Source organism: Mesoplodon densirostris, chromosome 4 (assembly GCF_025265405.1).
Source record: "Mesoplodon densirostris isolate mMesDen1 chromosome 4, mMesDen1 primary haplotype, whole genome shotgun sequence".
NCBI classification, from domain to species: Eukaryota; Metazoa; Chordata; class Mammalia; order Artiodactyla; family Ziphiidae; genus Mesoplodon; species Mesoplodon densirostris.
The window spans coordinates 119,884,055-119,895,790 of record NC_082664.1 but is presented as its reverse complement, the minus strand read 5'-3'; the positions used below and the strand labels follow the sequence as shown (position 1 = coordinate 119,895,790).

Genomic DNA, 11,736 nt, shown 5'->3' with positions numbered 1-11,736 from the left:
ACTGGCTCAAAATGAAGTGGGGTTAGTCATTGATTAGGTGGATTTCAAGAGCAGACCTATTGTAGCAGGGTTTGGTTGTCTGTGGGTGATTCAGCCCAAGACTGATATTGAATGGTCTTTCCTTTTCCCGTTTAAATACCTGAGGACATGAGTAACATTCTTCAGGCAAGGGTAGAATTTTCGGGGCTTCCCTGGTGGCGCAGTGGTTGAGAGTCCACCTGCCGATGCAGGGGACACGGGTTCATGCCCCAGTCCGGGAAGATCCCATATGCCACAGAGCGGCTGGGCCCATGAGCCATGGCTGCTGAGCCTGTGCGTCCGCAGCCTGTGCTCCGCAAGGGGAGAGGCCACAACAGTGAGAGGCCCGCGTACCAAAAAAAAAAAAATAAAAAAGAGTAGAATTTTCTTTTTTTTGGTTGTCAAATAACCCTTTATTTTTCTTTGCAGTTCTTAACTAGTTGGGCATTCCACTGCACCACTGTTGATGTCATCTATGATGTCGTGAGGGTGGCGGCCATCAACATTGCAGCCCACAGACTGGGTGGCCCCCAGGATCTCTTTAATGGTTCCAGAGAGTTCTCTAGCTAAAGATCGATACCGCATCTGTCAGGCAATGTTGACAATCTCATCAAAAGTGATGTTTCCACTGTGCTTAATGTTTTTCTGCTTCCTTCTGTCTCTTGGCAGTTCCTTGGGGCCTTGATGATCAATCCTCAACCTGGGCTTGTCTGTTCTGGATGGTCAGTTTCACAGTAATCCTCAGACTCTTCCAATCACCAGTTGCCTTGGAGATGTCATCACCAAACTTTTTTGGAGACAGACCCAGGGGGCCAATCTTGGGGGTCAGGGCAGATGTGGCACTGACTTCCCCACTGGTGCACCTCAGGTACACGACTTTGATCTTGTTGGGGTCGAACTTAGGCAACATGGTGGAGGCAGCTGGTGTCCGATGAACCCGGATTTGGGACGACTGAAGAAAGTTGCACCTTGGCCTCCTCTGAGCCAAAAGCTGGAAGTCTTCTTTTTTTTTTTTTAATTTTTCTTGAAGTATAGTTGATTTACAATGTTGTGTTAGTTTCAGGTGTACAGCAAAGTGATTCAGTTATACATATACATGTATCCACTCTTTTTTAGATTCTTTTCCCATATAGGCCGTTACAGAGTATTGAGTAGGGTTCCCTTGTGCTATTTAGTAGGTCCTTGTTAGTTATCTATTTTATATATAGCAGTGTGCATATGTCAATCCCAATCTCCCAATTTATCTCTCCCCTAACCCTTACCCTGGGTAACCATAAGTTTGTTTTCTACATATGTAACTCTATTTCTGTTTTGTAGGTAAGTTCATTTGTACCCTTTTTTTAGATTCTACATATAAGTGATATCATATGATATCTGTCTTTCTCTGTCTGACTTACTTCACTCCGTGTGACAATCTCTAGGTCCAACCATGTTGCTGCAAATGGCATTATTTTGTTCTTTTTTATGGTTGAGTAATATTCCCTTGTATATATGTACCACATCTTCTTTACCCATTCCTCTGTTGATGGACATTTAGGTTGCTTCCATGTCCTGGCTATTGTAAATAGTGCTGCAATGAACATTGGGGTGTACGTATCTCTTCAAATTATGGTTTTCTCCAGTTATATGCCCAGAAGTGGGATTGCTGGATCATATGGTAGCTCTATTTTTAGCTTTTTAAGGAACCTCCATACTGTTCTCCACAGTGCTGTACCAATTTACATACCCATCAAGTGTAGGAAGGTTCCCTATTCTCCACACCCACTCCAGCATTTATTGTTTGTAGACTGATGATGGCCATTCTGACCAGTGTGAGGTGATACCTCATTGCAGTTGTTTTTTAAAATAAATTTATTTATTTTATTTTTGGCTGCATTGGGTCTTTGTTGCTGTGCACGGGCTTTTCTCTTGTTGCGGTTCGCGGGGACTGCTCTTTGTTGTGATGCGCGGGCTTCTCATTGCGGTGGCTTCTCTAGCTGCGGAGCACAGGCTCTAGGTGCACGGGCTTCAGTAGTCGTGGCTTGCGGGCTTATTTGCTCCGCAGCTTGTGGGATCTTCCCGCACCAGGGCTCGAACCCATGACCCCTGCATTGGCAAGTGGATTCTTAACCACTGTGCCACTAGGGAAGCCCCTCATTGCAGTTTTGATTTGCATTTCTCTAGTAGTGATGTTGAGCATCTTTGCTTGTGCTTTTTAGCCATCTGTATGTCTTCTTTGGAGAAACGTCTATTTAGATCTTCTGCCCATTTTTTGATTGGGTTTCTTTTCTTTTCTTTTCTTTGATATTGAGCTGCATGAGCTCTTCATATATTTTGGAGATTAATCCCTTGTTGGTTGCTTCGTTTGCAAATATTTTCTCCCATTCTGAGGGATGTCTTTTCGTTTTGCTTATGGTTTCATTTGTTGTGCAAAAGCTTTTAAGTTTAATTAGTTCCCACTTGTTTAGTTTTGGTCTTATTTTCATTACTCTAGGAGGTGGATTGAAAAAGATCTTGCTGTGATTTATGTCAAAGAGTGTTCTGCCTGTGTTTTCCTCTAAGACTTTAATAGCATCCGGCCTTACATTTAGGCCTTTAATCCATTTTGAGTTTATTTTTATGTATGGTGTTAGGGAGTGTTCTAATTTCTTTCATTTACATGTAGCTGTCCAGTTTTCCCAGCACCACTTAAGAGACGGTCTTTTCTCCATTGTATATTCTTGCCTGCTTTGTCATAGATTAGGTAACCATAGGCTCGTGGGTTTATCTCTGGACTTTCTATCCTGTTCCATTGATCTATATTTCTGCTTTTGTGCCAGTACCATACTGCTTTTTAAAAAAAATTATTTATTTTTGGCTGCGTTGGGTCTTCATTGCTGCGCGGGCTTTCTCTAGTTGTGGCGAGCAGGGGCTACTCTTCATTGTGGTGTGCAGGCTTCTCATTGAGGTGGCTTTTGTTGCGGAGCACAGGCACTAAGCATGCGGGCTTCAGTAGTTGTGGCACATGGACTCAGTAGTTGTGGCTCATGGGCTCTAGAGCACAGGCTCAGTAGTTGTGGCGCATGGGCTTAGTTGCTCCACAGCATGTGGGATCTTCCCGCACCAGGGCTCAAACCCATGTCCCCTGTATTGGCAGGCGTATTCTTAACCACTGAGCCACCAGGGAAGCCCCATACTGTTTTGTTTACTGTAGCTTTGTAGTATAAAGAGTGGAATTTTCCAGTCTCATCTCCCTTTTGGTCCTCATTGACAGATCATGGAAGTGGCTATTAAATATTGTCTAGAACAAGAATGGGCAAATTTTTAAAAAGCTACAAATGAACTTATTTGCAAAACAGAAAGAGACTCACAGATATAGATAACAAAAGTATGGTTACCCAAGGGAAAGAGGGGTGGGGAGTGATATATTAAGAGATTGGGATTAACATACACACACTACTATATATAAAATAGATAACCAACAATGACTTACTGTATAGCACAGGGAACTATACTCAATATTTTGTAAAACCGATAAGAGAAAAGAATCTGAAAAAGAATATACATATATATATGTATAACTGAATCACTGTGCTGTACACCTGAAACTAACACATTGTAAATCAACTATACTTCAATTTAAAAAAAGATATTAAAAAAAGAATGCTAAAAAATATGTGCACAGATATGATAGGACACATTTTATTAAAAATCAGAAAAAAAGAATGGGCAATTTTTTTTCCTGCAAAGGACCAGAAGGTAAATATTTTAGGCTTTGCAAGCCATCTGGTCTCTGTTGCAGGTACTCAGCTCTGCTGCTGTAGTACAGAAGCATCATGGACAATATGTAAACAAATAAGTGTGGTCATGTTCAAATAAAACTTTATTTACAAAAACAGCTTGTTGGCCAGATTTGATCCACAGGCCATAGTTTGCTGACCCCTAGTCTAGAATTCTAGATCTAATCTATCTAGGTTAGATATGGTTATGGTTTTCCCTGCTGGGTGAAATGATGGTTGTAGTGGTCATCATGATTTCATTTTGTTTTTGATTCAGGATCATTTGTTGCACCATCTGATGAGGCAGCCACCACATAGTTGAGTTTAATTCCGACACCAACTACATAGAATATGACTGCAACATAAACAAATATACAACTAGTAGAATAAGGAGGGACTGGAAAGTTCACCAAAGTCATAATTCACATTTTCACAGATTAAACCGCCAGATAAGATCTTCTTCTTTTTTTTTTAATATTTACTTATTTATTTTTATTTATTTTGGTTGCACCGGGTCTTAGTTGTGGCACTCGGGATCTTTGTTGAGGCATGTGGGATCTTTAGTTTTAGCATGCGGGATCTTGCTCTTTTTTTTTTTTTTAAGTTGCGGCATGCAGGCTTCTTAGTTGCAGCATGCATGCGGGATCTAGTTCCCCGACCAGGATAGAACCCAGGTCCCCTGCATTGGGAGCGCAGAGTCTTACTCACTGGACCACCAGAGAAGTCCCAAGATCCTCTTCTTGACCTAAGTTACAGTAATAAGACAAGGAGTATAGACCAGGTTGTTACCTTCTGAAATTTTTTGAAGTTTCTCTCACTTTTTTGATAATGTTGAAAACCTGTCTGAGAGATCTTTGGGAATATAAGCTGCTTCAAAGCAAATAGATCTGAAGTTTCTGAGGGAACTGTATTGCCAAAACCCCCCACAAGCTTGGCCTGAATAAATAAGTAAAGCCATAAAACAACACTTGGGTCTCCAACCCTGCACCATCAGGAAGCAGGCTGTCAAAGCTGTATAGTCCCCAAGGAAGGCATGCTCCCACTTCACGTACAGCCAGGGAGAAAAATGGCTGAGGGAGGACTTGCTAGAGGGCAGAACCAGGGTAGGAGAACAATGACAAGAGAATTATTCTTCGAGAACAAAATAGGGTCTAATCTGAGAACTTACTTCACTGCCCAGAAAGGATGTCTTTTTTTACCCGCCCCCATTTGACTTTTTATTTTAACTGAAGTATAATTGACCTACAACACTGTGTTAGTTCCAGGTGCACAACATGGTGATTTGATATTTCTGTACATTACGAGATGATCACCACAATAGGTTTAGTTACTATCTGTCACCATGCAAAGATATTACATAATTATTGACTATACTCCCCATGTTGTTCATTTTATATCTGTGACTCATTTATTTTGTAACTGAAAGATTGTACCTCTTAATCTCACCACCCATTTCATTTATTCCCCTCCCCACCCCCCGGCAACCACCTGTTTGCTCTCAGTATCTATGAGTCTGTTTCCATTTTGTTGTTTGTTCATTTGTTGTGTTTTTTTTAGATTCCATATATAAGTGAGATCACACAGTATTTGTCTTTCTCTGACTTATTTCACTTAGCACTATACCCTCTAAGTCCATTCATGCTGTTACAAATGGCAAGATTTCATTATTTTTTAGGCTGACTAACATTAGATTGTGTGTATGTGGGAGGAGATATATATATATATATATATATATATATACACACACAAATAGATCCAAAACACGACTCAGCAAAATAGTTTATTTCTCGTTCACCTAATAGTCCTGGACAGATATGGTTGATTTACAATGTTGTGTTACTTGTCTTTTTTTTTTTTTTTTTTTGCGGTATGCGGGCCTCTCACTGTTGTGGCCTCCCCCGTTGCAGAGCACAGGCTCCAGACGCGCAGGCTCAGCGGCCATGGCTCACGGGCCCAGCCGCTCCGCGGCATATGGGATCCTCCCAGACCGGAGCACGAACCCGTATCCCCTGCATCGGCAGGCGGACTCTCAACCACTTGCGCCACCAGGGAGGCCCACTTGTCTTTTGATAATAGCTATTCTGACAGGTATGAGGTGATACCTCAGTGTGGGTTTTTTTAAACTGTTAAACTCATTGTTGTTTTGATTTTCATTTCCCTAATGATTGAGCATCTTTTCATGTGCTTCATCCAGGTTAATTAGAAAAGACTGTGATCCAGATATTGATATGAAATTCAATAATTGAATGGGACTTTTGTCTTCTCCCGTGGGGGAAGGGTGAATATATTTGGTGACCAGAGAGGCTGACTGTAACAGAGACCTTGTCTGTCTACCGAAAGCTATTAGTCTCTGGGACTACTAGTTTCCCATATTCCCATTCAATTTGGGTGTAGCCATATGACCAAATTTTCTCAATGTAATGTGAGTGGAAGCAATATCTACCACTTTCTGGGGATGGTAGACCACAAGATGAACAGATCCAAGGACTCTGAATGATGGCAATGTAGGAGAGATTCCTCCCTGACCTGAATATCTGTCCAGGACTGTTAGGTGAGCAAGAAATAAACTATTTTGCTGAGTCGTGTTTTGGATCTATTTGTTGCAGTAGTTTAGCCTGCATTAACTGATATACACCCCATGAGTCATGCTTGTTCAACATAATGATTATATATATACATCCTCTTTAAACATAATTATTAATGGTATCATACTAAACATCCTGTAACGAGCCTTGCTTTTTTCATTTAACGTCTTGGAAAGTGTTCCATATTAGTACATTAAAAACTTCATTTTTATATTCTTTCCTTTTTGCTTTTTGACAGCTTAAGTACAATGTTACCTAACCAGTTCCCTACTGATGGACATCTAGGCTTTTTCTAATCTATAGCTAGTGTTCTATGTTGCAGTTCTTTCAGCTGGTACTCCGCAAATGCAAGGCACAGTTCAGCTTCAGGTCCAGCAGTGTCTGGCTTTACTCTCTGAATTAGGACTTTACTTAGTTTCTTTTAGACAAATTACAAAGCTAATATTTGACCATATTGATTCTCTGTGGCCTACTATTGTAAAATTCAAATGGTTACAAATTCAAATACTTACATTGATGGGAGGAATATAGCATGGTGGTTAGCAGCACAAATTACAGTCAGACAGCCCTGGGTTCAAATCCCAGCTCTGCTACGTGTAACATGTAACTTAACCTTGGGCAAGTTGCTTAACTACTATAAGCATTAGTTTTCTCACCAGTAAAATGGGGGTTATTTTGAGGATTAAATGATAATGTAAGTGAAGTGCTTAGCGCATGATAACCATCAGTTAATAAGCACTGTAGAATTTTCCTTAATATACAATTTTTTTCTAATCACCAAAGAAAGCAAAAATTAAACCTGAGTCTAAGGTTAGGACATGTATCATAACTATCTTTATTGTTAAGATGGGGAATTGTTTTTTAAAAGATTAAATCATTTTTTCTTTTTCAAAATGATTTTATTTTACATACTTTTCTGTAACTTGCTAGTTTCTTTTTAAATTCTACAACTGACAACTTCCTATGTCAGTAGCAACGTACTGACTTCATTCTTTTTAAAGACTGTAATTTGGGGGGTGGAGGATGATTCATTTTTATTGAGGAGAGAGCCCTCAAATCTTGTGACTATTCATTTGAATTTTGTATCAAACTGTCAGGGTTAGATTGTATTGGGTCCAGGCTGATTCTATATTGCAGGTTCAGGAAATTCAGTCATTGCAGATGCCATAATTAATGTTAAAGCAAACAACACAGAGGCTTCATCGAGTTGGGGAGTGAGAGGGAAGTAGCTACAGAAAACATACACAAACGTAAATGCCATCCTCCTAGCACTTGAATTCCAGAAGTGAAACTGGAGGGTTCAACTGTCCATATTAGGAAATGACTGGTTGCTTGATGACCACAGTGTTAAGCTAAGTATTTTGCCCTATTTATTGGGAGGGTAGGAGGAGGCATGAAAGGGAATTGGTCAGGAGGACATTATTAGTTAATCAGTTTTAGTAAAACTAACAGTTTTAAAACCACTCTATTCTCTTCCAACCTAATCTCAGTGCAGTCATAAGCATTATAAAATCAAACTTTCACTTTAAGTGGAGAGACTGAAAACGGAGCTCAGTTCTTTAAGACGAAGTTTATGAAAAAGATTCCCAAATGGGGTTATCTCCTATTCCCTGAAATTACAGCAGAGTTAAGAACCTGTGTTAAGATTGGTTTGAATCCATCAAAGCCTTCAACATGTGCTCTTGCCACAAAGTAGCAAATGAAGGCATGGAGAACAGACAACCCTTTCAACTTCTCTGGCACTGAATATATTTCACCTTAATAAAATGTCAGGAACTCCCACTAAACTATACTTGGTTTCCTTTAGCTCAGATTCAGGATTAACTAGCATTAAGCTTGCAACAGAAACACAGCTGTGGTGCACGTGCTGTGTGGGAGCAATAAAGACATGATGAACCCGGTGCCCAAACATAACAAAAGCAAGTGCTCCCCTCCCTATATTTGGGAAATTTCTTTTCCACTGAAGTTTCTTCAGTATACCTTGCATCTTCTGAGCTCATGTTTCCAAGATCCTTGCCTGGTCTCCTCCACAACATCTCTACACTTGTCTTGATTTTTTTTCTTTTAACACAGAAAGGACAAGAGTCCTGGCCAACCTTGATGATAGAAAAATGTATGTTACTATTCTTGAGAACTCAACCTTCAGTGCTGGTGCTTGGGAGTAAAGATTTTTGATGGATTCAAGCCCCTGGGCATGTGTAGGTGTCTGTGGACACATTTACAGGAACCAGCTGGACCCACAATTCTCCCAGCCAACCAGCCTCACTGGCAGGCCAACTTCAGCTTGGGCACCCTCTCCTCTTAGTCTCACCAGCACTTGATGGTGTCTGGTTTATAATAGCTCTGTCGGATGGGGGCCACATGGCTCCCAAAGAGCCCTGACGAGAGGCACATATCTGAGACCAGATGTCTCGTTCTAGGACAGATGACTTGAACGGCCTCCTGTTCCCTTTTGCTCTGGAAGTCTAAGTCTGCTGAGTGCCAGGGCCACCACAGAAATCTGGGTGGAGCTTTGCAAAGACAGCTTTCAATTCAGTGTCAAGAAGAGTGAAATGATCCAATGTTTTCAAAGATGAACCAATTGCCTTAGAGGACTGATCTCTTCTATTCCCAGGTGAAGGAAAGAACAACATAGTCCAGTTCACCAAAATGTTGGCAAATCCCAGAATCACAGGGTTGGAAAGGACCTTCGTGGTGAGAGCAGGCTGAAAGGGAATGTGGCAAGAGAGCTGCTTCCTGAAGGGGAAGGCTGGCAGTTCCTCAGAGTTGACTGGCTTGTGGAGGCTGACACATCACAGCTCGAGACATCAGACCATCAAATACCAATTATCTGATTTAAAAGATGAACAACAACAACAAAAATACAAACAGTTCTGTGAAATAAAGGACCCAGGAGTCGGCCTGATGGGCATATGCCCCTCTGTAGGAAAACACATTGGAAGCCCAATCAGGCTGCAGGTAACGTTACTGGTACATCCACCACCACAACAGCAAGGTCCCCTCAGGAGTGTGTGGACTGGATATACCTGCCTTCAGCCCCCTGGCCTTGGACTGTCACCTTCTTTCCTTACACACAGTTAATACCATTTACTCATCAGAGGCTTTACACGTGCTAATGGAGGTTCCGGAGGCTATACCTTGATCTCAAAACAAGAAGAATCTTAATCATCTGTTACATTTTAATTTCCTATTACAGTAAAATGTATAGTAACTGCCTCACTGCCCTTCTGCCTTACCTGAAAAACCTCTTGTAAGGCCAATGCAAGTCGAAAACGTAATCACTGTTAATCTCAATGGGAAAACATTTTATATGTTTCAAGTCCCCAAACTGACATCCCTTCATGTGAAAACACCAGATCTCTTTAAGATGGACACAATTACATCAATAATTAACATTGCTTATCGTAAACACATAAAGGCATTTTCTCTTCATTAATTATTACTAATTACACTATTATTCTATAATATGGCCATTTACCTGTTGTTTCTTAGCTTTTATGCCCTGTACTATTTAAGACTAAATTTATAACAAAACATACATACCAATGATACCCAATATTTATACAATTCAACTTTTATTTTTAACAAGAGAAATACAATCAATGAAAACGAAGCAAATGATATCACCTTTATTGAACAGTTGAAATAAAAGAGACATGATGTAAGATTATCCCTGCTATATTTAAGCAAAACACTAAGAAATGTGATGGGAGGACCTAAGGTAACATGGGCCAGCTATGTGAAGATGATACACGGTGACTCTCTTCTTCAGCTCTAAGAATTACACCAAGTAAATCCAACCTGATAGATGCAAAGAAATGCCTTGGGTATCAGTTATCTTTTATTGCAAAACAAACCACCTCAAAACTTATTGGTTTAACTTTAAAACAATAAACCTAATTTTTCACTGGTCTGTGGGTTTGTCTATGGGCTTCTTCTGGTCTGGGCCAACAAAGCTGGGCCTAGATGGTCTACAATGGCCTGGCTCACATGTTTGATGGTTGGCAGGCTAGTTGGTCTAAGGAGCCACACTCATATGTCTGGCAGTTGCTTAGATGTCGGTTGGGGTGATGACCACAAGTCTTTCATCATTCATCAGGTTAGCCAGGAGTTTTTCACAAGGTGGTGGAAGAGTTCTCAGCAGCAAGAGAGAGCAAGCCATAATTGTAAGCACTTTTTAAGACTTCTAGTATCAGAAGACTGCTAATATCCCATAGAACAAAGCAAGTCACATAGCCAAGCCTAGATTCATAAAATGGAGAAACAGACTCCACCTCTCGATGGGAGAAGCTGAAAATACTATGGCTATTCTGTTCAATGTACCACACCTTGGAAGCCAAAGTAGCGAGATTAAATGATATTCCTTGTAACCAGAATGGGTGAATATCTCAGGATTTAAACACATTACTATGAAAGGGGAGGGGGGTGTTTCTGTTTCAACTACTGAGGTTATCTAGTAAGGCTGCCCTCTTGGGTCCTCTACTACATGTGAGGCAAGGAAATAAAACCAAAGAGGTAGGCAGAGGTTAGGGCTCTGCAGGCCACATGAAGGAATTTGGGTCTTGATCCCAAGAGTAATGGGAAGCCATAGAGCATTTTAGGGAGAGAGATAAGATCACTGGGGCTGCAATGAGGGCAGTAATTCTAGAAGCTTTGCCAGGAAGGGGAATCTTGAGATAAGGCTTTAGTCACAGAATATGGGGTCAAAGGAACGGGGTTTTTTTGTTTTTGTTTTTTCAAAGCAAAAGATGGTTGAAACTGATGGAAGGATCCAATATTGCAAGAGGTTAAAGGGAGAACCCTGAGAATTGGGAAAGGAAACTTAAGCATGCGTGGAAAGTTTGGTTTAAAAAAATTATCATACAATAAAATTGATTGTATTTTTCTAATACAGTTCTATGGATTTTAACACATGTATAGACTCATGTAACTACCACCACAGTCAGAATACAGAAGAGTTCCATCACCCCAAAACCCTTCTTTTTGCTATCCCTTTATAGTCACTCCTCCACCCCTAATTCCTGGCAACCACTGACTTATTCTCCATCACTATAGTTTTAATATTTTCAAGATTTTCATTTTGAGACTAGCTTCCTTCATTCAGCATAATGCCTTTATTGTTATCTTGTTATAATGCCAAGTTGTTGGGTGTATCAATACTTCTTCCCTTTTTATTGCTAAGTAGTATTCCATTGGGGTCAGCTTCTGATAGAATTCCCCAGGTAGTAGTGATATCACTATTCTACCAGTTACTTGGGGCAAAAACCTTGATCACCCTTGACTCTCCTCTCTAACCTATACATAATCCATTAGTAAATCCTGTGGCTTTACTTTCAAAATACACCTGAAATCTGACCAGTTCTTACCACCTCCAATGCTGTCATCTACTTCAGGCC

At 40.6% G+C, this 11,736-nt stretch overlaps 1 pseudogene; it reads right to left on the bottom strand.

The window, feature by feature from the left end:
• Positions 1-444: 444 nt before the first annotated feature.
• LOC132487470 (large ribosomal subunit protein uL11-like) lies at positions 445-943 on the bottom strand (annotated as a pseudogene).
• Between the last annotated feature and the right edge of the window lie 10,793 nt (positions 944-11,736).